Source organism: Apis laboriosa, unplaced genomic scaffold, assembly GCF_014066325.1.
Source record: "Apis laboriosa isolate Shangri-la unplaced genomic scaffold, ASM1406632v1 scaffold40_cov151, whole genome shotgun sequence".
Taxonomy (NCBI): domain Eukaryota; kingdom Metazoa; phylum Arthropoda; class Insecta; order Hymenoptera; family Apidae; genus Apis; species Apis laboriosa.
The window spans coordinates 3,318,351-3,341,069 of record NW_025223180.1 but is presented as its reverse complement, the minus strand read 5'-3'; the positions used below and the strand labels follow the sequence as shown (position 1 = coordinate 3,341,069).

The following is a 22,719-nucleotide window of genomic DNA, read 5'->3' as shown; positions in this document are numbered from 1 at the left end:
TTTTTTTTTTTTTTTTTTTTTTATTATAATCCCCCTCGATTGCCTCTCGCATACAAAACGCATCTGTTTTTCCATCTCGAATCAAGAATCCTGTAACCTGTAACTGACACGGATCAAACTACGATCGACTGTGAAACAACAATTTTTTTGGGGAGAAGGGAGGACGGGGGGAGGGGGGGAAGGGGACGCGCGTTTCCCCCATAAAAGTCGAGACCCATTGGGGTGGGGGGGAGGAAAAAACGCCTCCAGGAAACGTCGATACGCGTCGTCGTATCGCTTTATTTCCCGAATACCGGAAAACTGTCACTGCGAATAATAATAAAAAAAAAAAAAAAAAAAAAGGAAAAAAAAAAAGAAACCGAGAGGAGAAGGGAGGAAGGAAGGTCTGTGATAATTGGCAGAGGGAAGGGGGAAGGAGGGGGACAATCCTGGTTGTAGATGGCTTCGATCAATCAATAAACGATGATATTGTTTCGCGATGGTATCGCGATGCAACGCACGATGGCCGAACGCAGGTGAACGTGACAGGTGTCAATTTCGAGGTGACCCCGGTGTGTGTCAAGGAAATTTCGTTCGCCATCGAGGTTAAATTACGCGTGCTCCAGGTTCTTGGATCCAGTGATTTGAATTCGTTCGTCGTTCTCTTTCCAAGAAGGAATTTATTCGTCGTTAGTTATTTGGAAATTCGACGAATTTAGAATCGATGTTTTTCCATAATCAAGGAAAAAGAATTTGTCACCGATGGTAAGTATAGTGAAAACTTTTATTCGTTATTATTTCATTCCTCGAATGAAGGATAGAATCGGTTTTTTTTTTTTTTTCAGTAGGAATTAAGGAAAAATTGTCATAGACGTTAAATTACGCGAGTCATCGTTCTCTTGGACGTGAATTCGAATTCTCCTTATTCTTCGTTTGTTTTAAATACAATGGAATTTATTCGTAGTTAGCTCGTTGAAGAACGATTAATTTCGAATTGGACGAATTTCCAAAATTGTCATCGATAAATTAACATTTTCGTCACTTTGAATGTAAAATCATTTTTTTTTTTCAATACGAATTAACGAAAAATTGTTATTGCTGACGTTAAATTACGCGTGATATTCTGATTAAGAAAGATTAATATAAGTTAAACTTGGTCAATGACTAAAATTGATGCTGTTTATTGGAGAGATATTAAACAAAAATTTAGAAATGCAAACATTCGTAAGTTTCTTCGATAAAATTGAAAAATACCAACGAATTAAATGGTGCAATCTTATTGAAATTCATTCGAGCGACTATTATACAAGAAATGAATACGAAAGAATTTTGCATGAAATTTTGTAAAAATAAAATTTAACGAGAAAAAAAAATAATCGATTCTCAACCTCGAATCGGGTTCGAATAAATGGAATTTTAAATAGAAATTGAACTTTTATCGAAAATATTCGCGACGATAAAAAGATGAATCGAGGCGATTAAGAAGTTTTCGACGATGAATAATTAATTTTCGTATCGAAGCGTTTTCTTGCCGAAAAAAAAAGAAAAAGAAGAAAAACGTAACGTAATATTGGATTTAAAAAGATTCAAACAACGATAACAAAGATTTCATTCTCCGTTTCGTATTCGTATACATATATGATACAATGCAAAGAAGAAAAAAAAAAAAAGTGAAGAAGATAAATCGAACAAAAAGAAAACACCGCTCGCTCTTCTTGTTGACACGATATCGTTTTCCCGATGGATCGCTGATCAACGGGGATTATCCAATCTTTGTTCAACGAGTTTAACCCTTCGGTGATCGGTGATCATAGGATAAGAAGAAATCACGAATCGAAATTTTCTAGGAGGATCCTTGCGAGAATTCGGTAAACTCGACCTTCTTTAACAATTAACTTCGAAACGCGTGACAATTTCTCCGAAAATCTTTTGTTGTCGAAAGGATTTAATTTACGACCGCGTTGTATATATTGAATATACACACGTGTGCCGTATACGAGTGCGTTGTTCAACAATGGTAACCCGTAGAGGGTTAACGGTATTTATATTTATGCACAGTTAAAATACGATTTAAACGGTACACAATCTTAATTTACGACCCATCTCGATCACGAAATTCATGGTATATATATAAACCATAACACATAATTCCAAAATGGAAGAGAAATAAATTCTCTAAAGCTTGCAAAAAAAAAAAAAAAGGTAACTCGATTTCCTATTTAGACTTGTTATATATATATATATATGTATACATCGCGAGGCTGCCGAATTCTTCTCTCTTCAACCGATCAAAAAAACCGTGATCTGCGTCGTGAATTCACGACGAATTTTCTCCGCGGAGAGAGAAAAAGCGGTTAACGCGAGAGAAAACTTCTTCTCGTTATCGTCCGTGTAACGAGTCCATCTCTCGTGTACACCAACACCATGGATGCCAGGGACACCTCTCCATTCCCTCGCCTCTCTACGCCCGCCATCGGCTCCGCTTCGATCAATTTCCACGCGGAGCGCAAAGAATTGCGCTTCCGCCGTCGTCGAACCCGCTGTCACCGCTCTCTCTCCTTCTTTCTCTTTCTCTCCTTCCCCCTCTACCCTCCATCGCATCTGCGTCAATTACAGACGAACTTGGCCGGTTCTCCTCTCCTCGGGGGGAGAGGAGGAAGGAGGCGAGAGAGGAAGATAGAAGAAGAAGAGGAACGAGTCGCGTCGAGACGAGGAGAAGATTGGAAGAAGCAGGAGGAGGAACTTGGTTATATATATATATATATATATATACGTGGCAAGGAGAGGACCTCGGGATCTTGATGGTTTCGCTTTGCAGAGGCGACGGTTACGAGGTGCGTTGGTGTGCGGGTCCGAGAGAGGAGCGGGCCGGCGAGAACGGGCGGGCGGAGAAACGACAGAGGGGAGGAGGACGGAGATGGAGAGTCGCGGAGAGGCGGTGGAGGGTGACGGAGATGGAACGAAGGGTGGCGGTGCGGGAGGGAGCGCGGAAAAAGGGAGGAAAAAAAAAGAGAGACAGGTACGCGTAGAAGGAGAAATATACAGGCAACGCTTGGAGAGCACACGGGCGACCGGAGAGCGAGAGCGAGAGATAGGGACCGAGCGAGCGAGCGAGCGAGCGAGAGAGAGAGAGAGATGTGGTCGCAGGAGGCGGTGGAAGCGGAGGAGGAGTAGCAATCAATACAGAGCCACCGGAGCAAAACCATCCCTCGACTTCTATCTCCCTCTCTCCACCGTTGCTCCATCGTTTTCGCGCTCTATCTATATCTTGCTCCGTCTCTCTCTCTCTGTTTCTCTCTCGCCCGTTCGCTATCGCGCGTTCCTCCGTCTTCCTCCGTCCGTTTACCATCCTCCCTCCCTTTCTATCCATCTTTCTCCTTCTCTCGCTCCGCGTGCACCCCCTAACTGCCACGAATACGACGGTTATATGGATGCTATAGAGCGTCGCTAACAGGGACTTTCCTACGCTTCCACTCGCCTCTCTCTCTCTCTCGCTCTTTCTCTCTCTGCGTGTATCGCGCATAACACACACACGCGCGCGATCCGGTTCCGTGGAGAGCGCCCGTTTCTGGCCTGTGTGAGAGCACGGCATCTCTCTCCGTTTCTCTGTTTCTCCGTGTAGTAGTTACCTGCGATTATGAGCGATCGTGCGTGCGCCAGCAGCGGACCAGATACGCTCGTTCCGTAAGCGAAACGAGGTTTGGATTTGGCTCGACGAGACGAGACGAGACGAGGGTTTCTCGTCTGAAATATATAAAGAGGGGGATGCGGTGACAATGATTCGGCTTTTCTTTTCTCTTTTTCGCTTTGCCACGTGAAAAATCTTGGAACGAGCCATTGGAACGCGCGTCCCTAACTTTTTAATTTTACAAATACGTTTCATTCAGCTTCGTAAGCGCGATTCGAAATTTTTAATTTCGTATTCTACTATTTTACGCAATAAGATAACAATTATATAGATCGAAGAAAACAGAGAGAGAGAGAGAAAGAGAGAAAGCAAATCAAGACGCCGTTCGTCATTGTCAAACAGGAGGAACAATACCGAGCTCTCGAACCGATAATTACGCAGCGCGGTTCGATGTTGTGCGCATAATTCAAGGGCGAGGAGAAAGGTTCGCTCGGTTGGACGTTCACGATCCCCGTGAACTTGGATCACCGCAATACCGTGGACCTTGACTCTCTCTCTCTCTCGAAGCTAAACGCTTCGATCATTGCGTAAATTACCTTTCGTTCGATCTCGACGAGCATGTATATAACAACACGTAAATAAACATTAGCTCGAACATTTTACTCGAGGAAAATTGAAATTCCTTATTAATAAGATGGGAATAATCCCATTGAAGAATTAAAAGTCTCTATTATTCTCAAGATCGATGGCAATTTTCATTCGAGATCCGGAATCCGCGCCTCGATCGTTCTCCAAGATCGAGCCACTCGAGGATCATTGAAATTATTATATAACGAGAGGTGATCGATTTATTTAAAAAAGAAGAAGAAAAATAACGACGAGAGATCGAATACGAAACAAAGGAGAGATAATTTTACGAAGAAGATGGAAGATACTCGGATACTCACGATTAATTACAGGACCTCAACTCATAGTAAAAGCCGACTCCACGAGGCCCCATCACACCTGAAACAGAGAAATACGTTTCCTCCATTAATATTTCCAGCATCGTCGAGCCGTCTCCTATGCGATTCCCGTATCACCTCGACCCTCGACCAATTACAATGCAAACACGCGGCCATTAAGAAGTCACTCCATCCACATTTGCATCTGTTAACCGAACAGTTCTCCACTCGTTCGTTACGCGCCACCGTTTCGCGCCATTATATTTCCCCGATTGATTCTTTCCCTTTCTCCTCCTCCTCCTCCTCCTCCTCCTCCTCCTTGACAATATTCGACAGACGAAACGCAGATCCGTATAAGCTATTCATCGTCGAGAAATTCCTTAAAAATCTCGAGCAGAAAAACGATTTTGGCTCAAAACGATTTTTCCACCCCTGGATTTAAAAGAATTTAATTCAGAATTGGAAAGATCAACGGAACGAAGAGTCGGTTTCCTCGATCGAAACTTGGTATATTATTTATGGAAAATTGTTGAAATGAATATTAAAGCTGCACGCGATCGGGCGAATACACCGATAAACAATATGTTACAACGCGCGCACACGATCCTTCGATTTGAACAGGTTTAACGTATTGATTTCCCATGCTGGATATCAATGAATGAAACAGACGTGCTGTTTACGTGCAACAAGGTATACAATAGTGTGCGCACGATTATCGCCATTCATATTCACGTAGCATCCATTTCGCGGGGGATTACAAGCGAAACTACTCCTGATAAATATTTATACGCGATGGAACGGCGCGGCGTATGCAACCGAGGGTAAATGTTTAATTTCACCGTGTTCCAGAAGTTGGCGGTGCAAACAGACCAAGTTCCCGTTTCCGGGGGGGAGGGAGAGAAAGTTGAAGGATCGCTAATATCGAAACGGGTATAGGGAAAATTCGTGGACATCGAGGGAACCACGAAACTGTCGAACGCCGGTGTTGCGTTTCGAAGAGAAGATGGCCGCTGTGATTACGGCCATCTTACGAATACCTTTGGTTAATTAATATTTGAACTCGAAAATAATAATAGAAAAATCGAAACTCTCAAATCTCGTTTCGAAGAATAAACCTTGTCTAAAAAGTTCGCAATAATTCGCATATAAATTTATTCCAAGAATTCCACTACATTCGTATTTCCTTTAAAAAATAACGATACGTTACGAAACGAATTATTATCCGCTAATAGAAGCGCGAAAAGAAAACGAAAAGTTGTCTAAAAAGGACAAAATCTGGATCCCATGATGACTCCTTCCTTCCTTCCTTCCTTCCTTCCTTCCTTCTTTCCTTCCTTCCTTCGTTCGGATCGTATTAACGAACGAAAGTAATACCGCAAACGCAGTAAATTGATTTCGAAGTGGAAACGCGAACGAGAGGGGTAATATTTGTCGAGGGTCGGCCAGTCGTCCGTGTATCGGCGTTCGTTAATACGAAATCAATATTACCACCGGCCGCCTCCGTCGTCTCCGTTTTCGACGGCCGTTCAAATTTTTCGTCCCGCGAAAACCTGCGAACGATACGCGTTCGTTGGCTATTCTCGATCGAGTTCTCGTTCCGTTCCGGAATCGGCCGAGTGGCGGAAGTATCCTCCGTTATCTTTTCGTGGAAACTTCGAATTCGAGTTCTATTCCATCCCTCGCGTCGCGATTCGAATATCAAGGTGGAAATATAAAGAAGGATGGGATAGAGCTCGGCGACGAAGGACATAAATCATTGCTTTCTCTCATTTATAGATGTCAGAGGGAGGGGAGGGAAGGGGCATTTTTTCGCTATAAAAATAGTCATACGGAAGATGGTAATCTATTTTAACGGTTTAAGAAAACGATTCTCTTTTCGCAAACAAAAAAAAAAGTTTATTTTGTATTATTTTAATAGATATATTTATTATAGCAAGCGCCGATTAAGAACGAGAAAGTTTCGAAGAATTTCAAAGGAGGCGATAATTAACCGAATCCCAATATGGCGTCGGAATGAGCCGCCGAGGTGTATAAAATTCAACGTTTGAAAAGAACGAGGAAGACGAAAATTGAATGGCTCGGCCGGATAAATAGCTACCTTATAAATAGCCCGGTTCTGGCACATTACGCATCGGCGCAATGGCTAATAAATACGCGGAAAATTTAGTGGCCGACGATTTACATCGTTCGCGCGTTAAATAGAATTCCCTGTCGTTTTACAACTTCTTTCTGCCCCGATATCGTGCTTCCACTCTTTCGACCCGTTGATACCCGTTATCCCAAAAACGGAACACCATCGACAGATACCGATCTATCCTAGTATTTTCTATCCCGTGATTTTCCAACCGTTTTTTCAAAACCGGCCGATAAATCTCGACCGAAAATGCGCGGGAAAATCGAAAGATTCCCTCGGTCGATAATGCAATTTTAACGCGGCAAATTTAATTACCCTTAAATCGCGAACGGAATTATATCGTTTTATAACTCGAGTTCACCAAGGTATTAATAAATTGATATATAGAAAATTGGTGGAGCGATGAACGGGGGTACCTCCTGTAAACCCACCGTCTGGATATAATCCAAATTTTCGTCCCGTTAACCAAATTACCGGGAGGCAAGGGTGGAGATTGGGACGCGATGTACCGTCACGTAACGGTATTACGCGAATGGGCTCTAATTTCTCGCACGACGCCACAACCGACAAGAAATCCGCGAGAATTTCGCGGAACACGTCCCCGATATTCGTGCGAACCTTCAACGGGGATCACAGCGGATTTCGATTACGCGAAACACGTCGCTGTTGCACGAAAGCGGCGAAACGTGGAAGTGTATGAACCTGTACGAATTTGAAACCGAACAGAAAAGTTTTGAATTGGAAAATTTGAAAATTAAAACTGGAAATTATCGAAGATTTAAATCGGAGGCTCGAATTTTTACGAAATTGTTCGAAGAGGGGACGAGCGAGAATTAAATTCTCTTAATCGAAATCGAAGCGAAACGCTGACAGATTCGTTCGAAGTGCATTTTCTCCTCGCCACGACGACCGAGTTTCGAGTTAGGGGGTCTATGCATCTCAAAGAAGCGGCGCGAACTCGGCCACTCGACTAATCAAATCACGAAACTAACTCATTTGCGTTAATTGAAACGGTGGAGGCTTGACGGGGTTGGTACGGTCACGAGTTCGATTCGTATCGAGACCAGGGGAAAAGATGCGTTTGTTTAATTAATTGGCTCCCCTTTGAGCCACTTTCCCCGTACCGACGAACAATTACCCAGGATTTTGACGCGTCTGCGCTTCCTCGATCGATTATCAAATATCGTTAATTAACGAAGAATCGTCTCATCCATCGATGAAAATTCTGATCTAACTTAATATCAAATTTCTTACTTTTAAAAAGGAACAAGACTCTTTTTTTATTTTTATTATTATCATTATTATCCCATTTCAATAATCGCGAAAAATAAATCGAAAGAAAAATGGCAAGACGATATATATATATATATATATATACATTGGAAATCCACAAAAAAGGAAGATTAATTATTATTAGTACAATTATTTATCTAGTCTATTCAAGCGTTGCGGTAATTCGAGGCGTTTGTTACTGTTAGAGGCGTATGCATTATTCATACGTTATGCAAATCGGAATTGGCGTGGCCGCGCCGTGTGAACGCGTTACGTGAAAAATACGATAATGCGTGGCCCGAGAATATACGCCGTGTCGCCTGAAATGAACGAAAGTAGTTTGTTCCAGAGGACGCTGTTCGCGCGTTTATGCAATTAGTCTTGGAAAATGGTCGGTCCCCCTCCCCGTTAATCTTTATCCCGTGTTTTCCTTTCTTCCCGCCCCCTCTCGATCTCTTTTTCTTTTTTTTTTTTCATTTTTTTTCTCCCCTCCCTCTTTTTCTCGCCCCTTTCGTTACACGGCGATTCGGGGACTCGGGGACGAGGCAGAGCCGCGCACGGTTAATTGTCGCGCGAAAAATAATTCCCGTTGCGTTATTGTTTCGCGAATATAAAATCGGTGGAAATAAAATCGAGGAAACGTTATATAACGATGTTTATATAACAAATCGTTAAAAAGCCATCGGGCTACGATTTTCCGTAAAAAGCAGAAAATATGGGTCATATTTATGCCCAGTCGCCAATATACATATAATATATATATATATATATATTTGTTTTAAATTCTCCTCGATCCGGGGAAGGAATTTTTTTTTTTTTTTAATCGTCATTTCGTGATTCGTGTAACGAGATTTAAAAAAAAAAAAACACGTAATCTATTCTCGGATATCGAAACACCCAGTTTCGTTCGTCTCTATCGATATCTACGAATGGATTAAAATAATTTTGCCTCCACCTTGTAACAGTTGACAGAACAAACGCTTCGAGTAATTAGAGATACACCTTGCCCTCGTAACTTTATACACATTTGGAAGGGTAACCGAGCCACGTGTCGTCGAACAATGAATACCACGCGCGTGAATTTTTGAAGTATTTAACCCTGTATACGTTCATTACCTCTTCACAATTTAATTCGAGATACGAATTATTACGTAAAAACGTTAGTAACCTCGAATATTCCTTGAAAATTGAAAGAATTTAATTCCCCTTTTCAGTCCCCTGTTCAGGGACACGCTACAACGCATCAAAGACACGATATACTTTCAAAGCAGCGTCGAGTGAAATATTATCACTGTTTTATCGACAAATTTTGGAATAATTTTAATCTAAAGAAAAAAATTGACGTGTCACTATCATCCTCCGTGATAAACGACAATCGTAAAGAGGGAAAGTCGACGCGAATTTGTTGAAAAAAAAAAAAAAAAGGAAAGGAAATAAAAAAGCAAAATGACGGAACACGGTTGAAATAACAGAAGAGAATAAAGATGCAAAAAGGTGAGGGGGCGGTTCAACGTTCCCCGGGAGCGTAATATATCGCGCGAGTGCAACGAGAGACAGAGGCTGAGTCATCGATATAACTTTACGCGCGCACACACAAGCGTGGAGCGCATGGCCGTCACCACTACAATCCCATTCATGAACATAAAGGCCGCACACTTACGCACACCGACGCGCACGTGCGCCTATTAAAGGACCGTATGTAAATGCGCGCACACGTGCGCCCGCGCACGTGTACCTGTGCGTCACTTCGCCGTGAACTTTCGCCTAGCTAGAGCTTTCCGACGAATTTCATTCAAAAGCTTCCACCTCTAACCGTGGAATGTGCAAATTGCCAAGGAATTGCTGGAATTTACTTACGGAAGATTGATTATCCTTTTACGCGATTTTTTTTTTTTTTTTAATTAGGAATGAAAATTCATTTCGAATTTCCGGTATCCCGCAAATAATGCACGAATTTGTTCGAATGATAATTCAACAGAGATATGCAAAATGTTTATATACTCGCGAGTTTGTTTTGTTGAGTCTAGAGATTAAAACATAACTACAAAATTGGTATGCAAAAATGTTAAGATTATTCGTTGAAGTTTGCGTTAGACGGAATGGGTGAAATAGTTTTATCTTCGCGCTGCTGTCGCAATTCATTACATCTAACGCGAATTTATAAGTTAATAAACAAGCTTTAATCGACGTTTTCGCATACCATCTTTTCTATTTATTTAAAATCGATCCTCCAAGCAATCATATATTCCACGAATATATTAACGCTCTATAATGGATAAGTATATCGAGTATTCACGAGTAAGTCTTGATTGAGATATATATATATATAAATATGTATTATTTATTAGAAATGCGTTCGTTTATTGGATTGATGTTAGATAAATATCGAATTAATAATAATCGAATGTATTTAAAGATATCATAACGTAAAATCGTAATAAAAGTTCGCTGACACGAAAGTTGGACATGAATCTCGGTGGTAAAAGTTCCGAAACCATTTCAAGTACAATATAACTTCTAACTTTATCATAGCATTCGGAGTAACGATAAATACCCCTTTCAACTTTCACGTTCTCTTCAATCACCATAAACACTTGCCAACGCTTAACGAACCACTGAAAAACGGTGTAAAAAGCAATATAAAAAACATCAAATCCAATGAATGTAACACCCTACAAAGTCGCAACTTTTGAAACACGTGGTTAATTTTCCACGACGGCCATAAGAATCTCTCAACTTTTCATTTTTCTTTTTTTTTTTTTTTTTTTATTCGTTTAAATTAAACTCGATGAGCGTAACATACCACGTGAAGCGGCACATAATAATTTCTACTTTCAATTTTATATATATATATATACTTATGAATAAGTAAACTTATCGTCAAAGCATAGAAAGATATAGTAAAAAAAAATACAAATAGATAACCTTACATCGCCAACAGCGATCTATTACTCGCATTGGAACGAGGAAAAATACACCAAAAGAAGAAAAAAGAAAAAAGAAAAAGAGAGAGAGAGAGAGAACAAAAGGAAAAACAGACGACAAAATGAAACACTTGAACGCTTGTTAGGTAGAATTAAGTTAGGTTATGCGAATAAATTTTTACGTAACGTTAACTATCGCAGCTAACGTTCGCTATAATTTAATCCCTTTTGTTTAACTGACGCGTAATGTGGGACATCCACGCACACATGGAAACGCGTGATACGACGTGCACACAGGTAAGAGACGAGCAAATTGCCCGCTCTCTCGCTCGCGAAGAAAATACATAACCCTCTATTCCGCCGTGTGCCTGGGTCTGCCATTGTGTATGTGTGTATGTGGGTGTATGGGTGCGCGGACGCACGCGCGTTCACGCGGCCGTGTGCGTGCACACGAGCTACACGTATATCCCCGGCCACGTTATTCATCCGCCGGCTACGTACGAGTAAATATACGTATACATAGACCTGGTGCGTGGATAGACGTGTGCGTTTACACACGACCTTCCTCGTGTATACGGGTATCTGGGTCAGTGTCTTCCTCGAGAGTAGCTTTTCGAGCCTCGATTCGGCGTTCCCGCCTCGATTTTCCTTGATTTTGTAAACGTGCCTCTCTCGTTTTTTTCTCTCTTTCTCTCCCTCTCTCTCTCTCTCTCTCTCTTTTTTTTTTCGTTGCCAAGGTCACTCTCCTCTGTGATTGCCGCACAACGTTTCCGTTTGTCCAAGTACCGCCGAGTTTTTATCTCCTTTTTTTCTTTTTTCGTCCGTGTTCCACTGGTTATTTTTCTTTTTCTCTCTCTCTCTCTCTCCTGTCTCTTTCTCTTTATTTGTTCTCAACCGCCAAGTGGAATGGATTTGTTTGGTGAAACACGTGACAGAGTGAAGCGAGCGACGATGATTTCACAACGATCCGATTTCGAAAAGCGTCCTCCTTCTTCTGGATAAATTTTCTTCTCAAAGCGGATTCAAAGATGTTGATCGATCACGTTCGGGGAGGGGATGACCGACACTAGAGCTCGGGAGCGACGTCATCGAGAATCGATTCGAACGAAAAAGAAGGAAAAAGGTGACGATTCTCGAGGCGAAGGCGAAGGGAATAAAAATAAGTGCACGAAAATAGTGCTTGCAAAATATCGTTTCGCAGCGGTAAACGCTGCGTTACGTAATAACAATAACAATAATAATAGAAAATACGTATAAACCTGTTATCATCGTAATGATAGCTGCTTGTTCCATCATGGAAACATCGGTAACCCCGCTCCTCCCCCGCCGCGTGGCCCAATTGTTAAACCGCGTCAATCACGGTTCGTTAAAATGGCGGCTCCCAACCACCGCCCAAGAATACGATATTATCAGGCCGGTTAAGCAATCACGGTAATAAGCACGAATTAATTCCCAACGAGCAACACCTCTCTCGTTGCACGGCAATCGGACACGTCTTGCCGTAATCGTCTCTCGCAGTGTTCGCGGCGATTGAGCAATGTGGGTGAAGGCTAATGGCCGACCTCAAAGTTTTAATCGGCGATTTTCGCGGGGAGGGCAACAACAACGTCCCCCTTCGTATTCTCCTTTGTGTTCTCTTCTCTCCATTTTTGCCAACTTTGTTCGCGCGAAAAAGAAAGAAGGGGAAAAGGTAAAAATGGGAAATGATCGGGGATTCTCTACGAGTTTCGATTTTGAATAAATGTTCGTGATTAAAAAATTGTTAGGAATGAATTTCGAAACGAAAGGGGGAACGTTCGAGAAAACGTGGTTTCAAAAATCAGCGGCCATTGATGGCCGAGTTATTGCTGCATGGACGGTGTTTTAACGCTTTCTTGGGTTATTTTACTACTCGTTCAAGAATGCACGGTTACGCGAAAAGTATTAATCAACCGTCGTACGGTTACTATCTCCTCTCTTTTATAGAATTCCTCCGATGCTTGGTGAATGAACCTCTTTGGTGAATGAACCTCTCTCTCTCTCTCTCTCCCTTTGCATATTCGGTGCGAATGATAAGTGTTTAAGGAAGCGTGCGGGAGGTCAAGTGGTTGTTTAATATACGAGGACCTGTTTCGAGCGCGTCTCAATGAATTCTAGGGGCGAACGAGGGTTAGTTTTGAAATCGATCGAGAATCGAACGAATTTATATTATTCGAAAAATATATATTTTCGTTGGAGATGATGAATTTTTTTCATCCGATTGAATTTTACTGGAGCACCTTAAAGGAGGGGAAGGGGAAGAAATGAGAGGGATGACGAGAGGAGAACAAGTCCCTCGACGGTATATCATCGTCGGGGGCAATTAAAAATAATTATTTAGGACGGATTCGAGCCGAAGATGGCGAAGCCAACGGCGATGGAAATTCAATCGCGTGGGTCGATTAAAAGCAGCCGGATTCAAAGGGAAACCCGTGGCTGCGGATTGAAACGTGGCGAGGTTTCGCACCTGTACGCACGTTCCAGTTCTCAGAGTCGCACGGCCCACATTTCGCCTTGTCGCCAACGATCGAGCGCGTTTCTCTCTCTCTCTCTCTCTCTCTCTCTCTCTCTCTCTCTCTCTCTCTCTCGCTGCGGCCAAAATGCGCAGCGCCTTACCGATGTGACTGGAACCACGAGTAAAAATAGCGACTGGAAAAAAGAAAACACCGAGTATTCCAAAAATAATCTAATCTAATCTTTCTCGAAATTCATTTCCATCGTGAGCGAGCAAAGTTTCATTGAAAATTTCCATTCGATCGGCGTGGAGAAGAAAGGAGAAGAAGCCCGAAGCCCGATCATCGACTCGAAAATTCAATAACCTCGACTTTCACGAACGATCTAAGAGGACTCGAGAGGGAGAGATCGGTCGATTAAAAAGCGGGAACTCCTCTCGTGGCGTGTGTCAAGATGGAACGAAACTGGCGGAAGTTACGCAGTGAAAACGGGTGAACGGTATTGCCCATAAATCAGGCCGCTGTTGCCCTCCTTGGTCTTTCGCTCTTTCCTTTCTCTCCCTTTTGTGTGCCGACTTCTCTCCGTCTCTTTGTCCCTCTCTCTCTCTCTCTCTCTCTCTCTCTTGCTGAGCCGCCGTCCCACATTTTCCTCGCGGAGAAAGAGAGTGGAGGATCGATCGATCGGCCGGTCGAAACGATCGTACGTAGATAGTACTACGATCTACGTGTGTCTCTGGACGAGAAACGAGCAAGTTGCATCCGACTCTCTCAAGAAACGGGGCTCGACTCGATGTGACCGTGTAATGAATGGATACAATAGGGCAATCGATAATTCGAATGGTAATAATAATGTATGTACAGCCTACTACTGTATTACGAAACGATCTTTGAACAGGGATTATCGGTTATTGTACACGGTAACCTGAATTTCGCAGGTGTGTGAAATATTGCATCGTATAGGATCGAAAGATGTTCGAGCGTGTGACGAATCGTATCAATTACGTATAAGAGAATAATGATTCGAATGCGATTCGAAGAGTCGTATCGTAAGATCGGTCGAAAAGCTTTTCCAATTCGAGTTAGGAAAACGAGTATCTCTACCTATTCCTATATATCTACCACCGCATATACGATACGAAGAATTCCCATCGTCGTGGAATAAAATATCGAATAAAAATTGTTTTCAAAACATCGTGCGCGTTTACCAACGTTGGATAATACAATACCATTGGAAAACTAACTCTAACACCGCGTAGAATGAAAGAGAGAGAGAGAGAGAGAGAGAGAGAGAAAGAGAGGGAGAAAGAGAAGAATCGACAGGAGAGATGTAAAAGGCTCGTAAAAGTTGAATGATGGGGATGGAAAAGCTTGAATTACCGAAGTTGAATGGTTACGATGTAACTGACGGTATAAACGCAACAATTCATCGAGTAATACCGTAATTAAATTACAAAACATTTTCACGACGACCATTAAACATTCACCTTCGAACAATCTCGTACAAACGAGAGTCAAACTCGATAATGCCTCCTCTGTTTCGGTTTTTTCCTCCTATAGACGTGCATCTACCTCCAATCTACTCATTACTTTTCTCTCTCTTTTTTCCCTACTATTTCTCTTCTTCGTTATTTTTCGCTTCTATCCCCCCCCCCTTCTTGTCCCTCTCACCCTCTTTTTCGTCGTTTGTTTTATTTCTTGCTTTTTCTTTTTTTTTTTTTTTTTTTTTTCCCCTCTCCCCCATTCCTTACGCGAGGGACAGCTATGCGTCAACTCTCGATGGTAATTACATTGGCCGCGATACGTTTTAATTCCACGAGTCGTGCTACGCCCGTGCTTCGTAACTCCATTATTATTAATTTGCGTGATTTTTCGTATCGGATTATATATACGTGGGAACAAAATTCGCCGACACCGTGCCGGAAATCCGTCGCAATCGGATAACGCTCGCGCGCGTTACGCTTCACCCATCGACGCCTACTACACCTACACCCGCGCCATTAATTTAATTATACGGTAATTTGTGAAATACCGACAGCCTTCTTTGCCCTCCTATTTCATCGTTTTACGCGTTGCTCTTCCCTTTCCCCTTTTTTTTTATTTTTTTATTCTTTTTCACCTCGAGTAATAACGTGCTCTCTCTCTCTCTCTCTCTCTCTCTCTCTCTCTCTCTTTCTCTCTTTCCATTCTTGTTATCGGATTTTTGTTTTTAAAATATATCGGAATTATTTAAAATATTGGGACGAAGCGAGAGGCAAAGGGAAGCTGGTAAAAATATATACCGGATTATCTTCTTTACATACACGGTCGTCCATGCGAAAGTCTTTGTACGTCGTTCTTGTGAAAAGAGGATCGAAACGAAATAATGCTACAAAATTTTCATCAATTTTTTAAATTTTTCGAATTATCGCTATTCTTCGACTTTCTCCTCGTTGAACGTTGACGCGCGACGCGAGAAAAAAAAAATTCAGAAGATTTTCGTGCACATCCGTGATCTCGTGGTTCGTATTTTATCAGAAAAATGGAGAAACGTGTATTTTACGTTCAGGATTTAATTCTCATCGTGAGATTCGAACGATATACCTGACAACGACGTATCCGCGATTCCAAAGGGGCGGGGGGAGGGGGGAGGGGGGGGGGGGGAAAGGGGGATCGATTTGGATCGTGTTCGATCGTCTCTTGGCCAGGTAACCGATTGCGTCACGTCTCTTGAAATACGTTCAGCCGATTACATTGAAGTCAAGTGGAATCCGTTCCTAGCCGGAAGACAAAGAACGCTATCTATCCTTCGAAAACTCGAGACTCGTGTTCAAGGCTTGGAACGAAGTATTTTAACACGATTGCATCGAATCATACGTGACGATAAGTAACAACGTTTCGCGGAAACATTGCGACAAAACAATATCTCGAATATTTTATAATAATTTGTTAACGGGTTCAAAAAAAATTCAAAGGTTTCAATTCCAAGTTTCAAACTTGAAAAAAAGCCCGGAGTATCTTTTTCTCTTTTTTTTTTTTTTTTTTTTTTTTTCCCTCTCCCCTCGCTATTTTCCACAGAAATTTTCCACGCCGGTACGAAAAGTGTTTAATAAATAAAACATAGCGTCTAGACTCTCCAGAAATTTCCAATTCCTAAAAATTCGGATCGGAGCGTTTAACGTAACTCGAACTTTTTCGCAGGTAAGAGAACTTTGGCGAAATATAAAAATCAAGGGTCTCTCTCTCTCTCTCTCTCTCTCTCTCTCCCCGTACACGAGATACGAACTACAACTTGCTTTCACCGATCCTCGTGATTTAATCGTCCCGTCGACCAAGTTCTTTCTTCTCCTTTCTTCTTTTTTTCTTCTCCCCTTCCCCCCTCTCCCCACTCCCGAAAATGAAACCTGAAATCCACGGCACGCAAACCGGCCCGCATTCACAGCCGAAAGTTTCGACGTTAGTTTGGCCAACTTCATATTATGTACCGTACATAGGGTAACAAGTTCACCGGCGACGCTTAGGCAACCAACAGTTCTCGAAGAAATTCGAAGAATAAAGTACAGTTGCGGAAAGTCGGACCCTTTCCATTTTCATTCACTCTCTCTTTCATCCGAGCGGGGCTTTTGTTTTTTTTTTTTTTTTTTTTTTTTTCTTCTTTTCATTCTCTCCGTCGTGTCTCTCTTTCGAATCGAGCTTTTTTCACACGATCCAGATAAATTCTTGAAACAACAAACGAATACCCATACCCATAACCTCTTAAGCGTTAGCATACTCTCGTTTACAGTATCGATCCGGTGCTATTCGGTATTTTACGATTCCATTTGATGTCGCTTCTGGTTACCTCATCCGTGCAATTTTACTTTTAACTTAACCCCTCTAACTGGCGGGGACCAGTAAATCGTTTTATCGAATACTTCGAGTATTTTTCCTCGAAGGTGTAACGATATCTTTACAACTACAGAGATCTATAGCATAGTATTACGAACTATATAAGTATATAATAAATCCCAAGTATTGTAACGAAGCTTCTTTTCATTCATGCGATTAATTCCTCGTCTCGTTAACCTCTTATCCTCCTAGTAAGATAAATATCTCGATGGTCGAAGCATAAATCTTATAATAATAAATCTAAGATCTATGACAACAAAACATCGTATCGAACATAACCTAAAACCACTCGCGTCCAATAGTTTCCTTTTCGTTGTTTATACGATTAATCTTTTGCTTCGCAAATACGTTAAACTATCTTCAAATCGTGAATCTTATCTTATAATGACAATCTTTTAACGAAGTCAAAATTTATTGGAAAAATTAAAAACAACGTAAATCATAACGTATTATCAAACTTAATCTAAATCCGTATCGAACAAAACATTATTAAACTTAACCTAAAGCACTCGTATCCAATAAAACATCCATCGAAGCTTCCACCACGAGCTATTCCATCCTTGCACAAAGCGAGCGAGTAATAAACGAAGCTACTGAACTTTCGAGCGTAGAACCGGAACGCGAAATGCCAGCAGTGCACGTATTTATCGCGCGTCTTCAACGAAGGAAAATGTCAGTGTCTGTGAACCAAAGAATTCTCTCTCGCTCTTCTCTTTCTCTCTCTCTCTCTCTCTTTCTGATCATGTTCACGCGTGAATAACATGCGCGCGCAGGCGAAACGTTATTCGCATTTGCGAACGCGTTTGCCCGCGAAAGTCTATTCCATAACGTCCCACACAAGTAACGAGAGACCAGTAATCACGATATCGGCTTTGCACGCTCGTCTGTCGTTACATGATTACGCTTCCATGCTTTCTACGCTCGAGGTCATTTGGATCATCTGGGTTCGGTGAAAAGGGTAACACACCAGGATCGATATCTTACTCAACGGACGACAGTTTCGAGTATTTCGGGCCAAATTTCGAGGTTATAATCGGTTGACGAGTGCTCAAAGGAATAGGAGAGGTTATGACGCATTGGTGTATTTTGCTCAAGACGCATACGCTTTGATTGCTAAGAACGTTGAAGGTGATATATAACGTAACAGGCATAGAAACTTTGTGTATCAAGTGTAATATTGTGATCTAGCGTTACGATGCCTTTGAAGCTATTAACGAAGCGTGATATCATACCCGCCATTGTTCGTGATATCATACTTCAAACGAAGGATATTGGACTGGACACATCGATATCACGAATTCTCTTCTAGAATCAATTTCTAACTAGCATCAATTTATGATCAATTAGATGAGTTTTTTTTAGAAGCCGGGATCTAATTCGTATCTTCGACGTTAGCTTCTTTTTTCTTTTTATCTTCGATCACATGTATATGTGACGTATATTCAATTTTCTTTAGAACAAATAAACGCACTTATTCCTTTTCATTAAAGATACTTTTACGTATCTTTTACAGATAAATCATCACGAATTTGCTATTGTGACACATTATTCTCGGAATATCGAATATTTACCTTAAACAGCGATTCCAAAGAAAAAAAAGGAAAAATACCAACGTCTATTTCATAACGTTCCGCACGATCTCGCGCGAACACATTTGACCCAGACCAAGAACCAAAAAAAAAAAAAATCTCGCGCATACGAGAGAAAGTATCCAACGTACGAGCAGAAAGAAAGCAGAGGACAGCAAACGGAATAATAATTCAGGCTTATCCATCCAGCTGATACTTTCAGGCCGGTATCTCGACTTTCGTTGCGACAGATCGATACCAGAACCCGGGGTGGGGCATTGTCGTGGCCCCCAACCCCTGCTCTGCCATGTCCCAACCTCCCCCGGTTGCTGACGACCGCGACGAGGGTCCTGCCGCCGCGCCGGGACACGTAGATCGCTCTCGTCCTCCAACCTTCCTCGCGCTCTCGCTCCATTCCATCCACCTCCTGTGTACACGCTCCTCTCTCTCTCCCTCTCTCCCTCCCTCTCTCTCTCTCTCTCTCTCTCTCTCTCTCTCTTTCTCTCTCTCCTGTATACACACGTACACGAACACGTGCACACGTACGCGCGCGTGACCAAGCGAGGGGGTTTCGGTTCGTGCAACGCGCGAACAAAAACAAGCGGCGTTTGGCAAACTGGATATATCGGGGTGGGGCTCGCTCTGCTCCGGGTTTAAGGCTCCTAAACGCCGTTTTGAGCACGTCCAAGCGAACGAAGCCGCGTTTCCCTTCGCCGCATACGGTATCTGCCTTTGCTATCGCGTGAAATTCGAGGCCGTGGCGAGCTCCACGCCGATCGATACTCTCCACACGCCGCGCCGTCCGCTGGATACGTTCTAGGCCGTTCTTAAACGCGAATCGGTCACTCCATGGGGAGTGATTCGATTTCGGGGTTTATTCGAGCGGATTCCAGACGATTGTTACGTAGAATTTTTACGTTCGCGCATTGATAATCGGTGACTTTCGTGCAAGTTCGATCGAAGGATTTCGGATTTTTACGCGATTGATGATGAGATGAGAGTGCACAGGTTATTCGTACACTGGTTAAGATATATATTTTTAGGAATTTCTACAGATGCTCGATGTCAATGTATCATCCGATTTCCGATGAAATCGTAATGCACGGAATCCGCTATTCTTACACGCAAATTTAAGATTTTTTTCGAGATTTATACGATTGCTGTTGCAATAGAATGAACGTAAATACTAATAAGTGTCGGTGCGTTGTTCGATCGAGCGTAAAAATTCGAATAAAATTTATACCGAAGACAATTCCTATTGGAATTTCGACTAAGTAGACGATAGATTCAAAAAAAACTACGGTGTTCACGGAAATGTAGATTGTTGTCGAAATAAAAAATTGTACGCGAGCGAATTTTCGAGAGATTTCGAGATGAAATTAAATTCACGACTCGAGATGAAGAGATGATTTGGGAAACGCAATGTTGCGATATCTCGAGGATATAAGAACGTATTTCGATGATCACTTTGATCATTTGAACTCTAAAAGTTAAACCCTACGAAGAAGAACGTCTATCCCAATACTCGACCTATATTTCTTCGCAAATTAATCCCACCATGCATCGAACCAATAATTCAAAGCCACCCTCCTCTCCTCCCTGTGCATCGAAAGCTTCCAAAATCGATCATACCTATTAAAATTAAATTCGAGTAGCCGTACCAATCCAACCCTCTCCAATCTCCTCAAACTCTCTCCCCCTCTCTTCCCCCCTCCCCCCTCCATCCTCCTCTTCACGAAACGTTACCCCCCTTACCGATCTAAATTCTACTTATAAATACCACATCTTCTCGAGAATCGCGAGAATTATCAGCACATCGACGAATCTCCATCGTGGCATAAATTCATCGCCGCCCACCACCCCTCTGCCACCCCACCCCACCGTAAACAAAGAGTAAATCGGCGCGGTAAAGGGACGATAGATGTGTTGTGCGGGGACGGTCGATATCGGTGCCCAATCAAGAGGCCCGAATGAAACGATTCTCGACGCGTGCACGCGAGTTTTTAACCATTAAACGAGGCGGCGATTGGCATTCTGAAACTGCGAAAACGACGGGTTACATAAAAATGTCGAGGTGTATCGACGCCACGTGTGCGAAACGCCGCGTCGAAGCGTCGCGACGCGCCGCGAATACATATGTCGAAGACATATGAGAGGGGGAAAAAAAAAAGGATGAAAAAGAAAAATAGGGGAAAAAATTGTTAAAACGATGGCCGAAGTGGGTCTCCNTTTTTTTTTTTTTTTTTTTTTTTTTTTTTTTTTTTTTTTTTTTTTTTTTCTAAAAATTTCCATCGAAATAACACGGTCGACCGAATTCGATACATCCACCACGCGCTCGCCACTCGAAGAGTGAAGATGATTTTTAATATAATCGAAAATTGTCAGTGGAAATATTCGGTGAATCCGTTGCCGACCGATTGGAGACCGATGTCTTTTATTTTTCGAATAAAAGCGAAATATTTTCTCGTACAAGAAATTGCTATACATATTTTTCTCGTAGTATAAAATTAATTTTATAAAATTCTAGAAACGATATAATCTAGCCTGATTCGCGCGAAAAATCGACTCACGATTCGATCGATATATATCCTGCATGCTCGTTCCTTTCGAGCGGCGCACAGCCTCGCGGCGAATTAGTGGAACGAATTAAAAATACAGCGGGTCGAGTGGAGCGAAAGGAGGCGCGTATCGATCCTTGGGGAAGAGGCAGGGTGAAAATAGTTTTTCCTCGTCCCGACGCGAGTGGCAGTTTGACAGAGCGCATCGGTGATATCTCGCGATGCGAATATTCACCACGACGACGACGACGTTCGTCCTATTCCTCCGTTCCCGCGATAGTGGCGGTTGGTGGTGGTAGGATCGGTTATGGCGGCGATGATGGCAGTAGTGGTGGTGCTGGTGGTGGTGGTTGATCGTGGTGGTAGTCGACGTTGTCGTCGTACGTGCACCTGGAACTTGCACGTTACTGGACCCGAAGCGTCGTCCTCGGGTCTTTGACCCCGTTGCATCTGGACAGAACGCGCGCTGATAATGCATCGGGACGATTATCGCCGCTGCGCCACGCTCTCGCGATCTTCGAGACGCGTCCAGAGGCGATTTCGCGTCCAATGACTCCGAGGGATTCGAGAGCGCGCGCGCGCGCGCGCGCTCGTACACGCGCGGCGCGTCGAAAATAGTTGGTCGCTATAGAGGATCGCGAAGAGGCTTGGCGAGGACGCGTGACCAAGTAAAGAAATAAATTTTGAGAACGGACGAGGAGAGATAACCCGACCCTTTGTTTCCTTCGTTTTTGCTATTTGGAAAAATGTACGCGCGGTGTAAAAATAGCGATGGGGATAACGATAAAGAGTGTTTCCACGGGGAATTTGCTCGATCGCGCGATGTAAGAAAAAAGACAAGGGAAAAATTTAAGTTTTCGATCACGATCTCGATCGATCGTTTTCACGATCAACCGGTAATCTACACCGCTCTGATTACCGATCCGAAGCTCGAGCTCCTCGAACGAGATCCTCGAAGCACGGTTGGACGAAGAGAGGAGAGGAGGGAAGAGGAGAGGAGAGAGTATCGAGGTAAAAAGAGGGGAGGGCGGAAGAAAGAGAGAAAGAGAGAGAGAGAAGGAGAAGAAGGCTTGGATGTATCGTAAAACGAGCGTGGCTCGTGGAACGAGTGCATTCCCCTTGGAAATTGCGAGGCTGGTGGTACTAAAGGTGCTTAAGCACGGCCCTGTTCCTCGTCTCCGTCCGTTTCCTTCTCCGTCTCTTTCGCGGGTACGCGAGGAGCTCCTCGGCCAAGCGGTTAAGCTAGCGTAGCCGGTTGCCAGTTAGCGGAGCGGCGTGCTCGTATAAAGAGTCTCCCAGTGCAGAAAACGAACCGGCGGTTAATCGTGCGCTCTCCGCCTGTCTACGTACTTACTCTCCACGGATGAGCAAGAAGGA

The 22,719-nt window shown here is 42.9% G+C and overlaps 1 protein-coding gene across 21 annotated transcripts in view; it reads right to left on the bottom strand.

The window, feature by feature from the left end:
- Positions 1-22,719, bottom strand: part of LOC122715898 (bromodomain adjacent to zinc finger domain protein 2B-like) — a 142,528-nt gene that overhangs the window by 52,358 nt on the left and 67,451 nt on the right. For all 21 annotated transcript variants that reach the window (XM_043938446.1, XM_043938445.1, XM_043938458.1 and 18 more), the window contains one exon: positions 4,555-4,612. The gene's annotated coding sequence lies outside the window, so the exon portion shown is untranslated. The remainder of the gene's footprint in view (positions 1-4,554; positions 4,613-22,719) is intronic.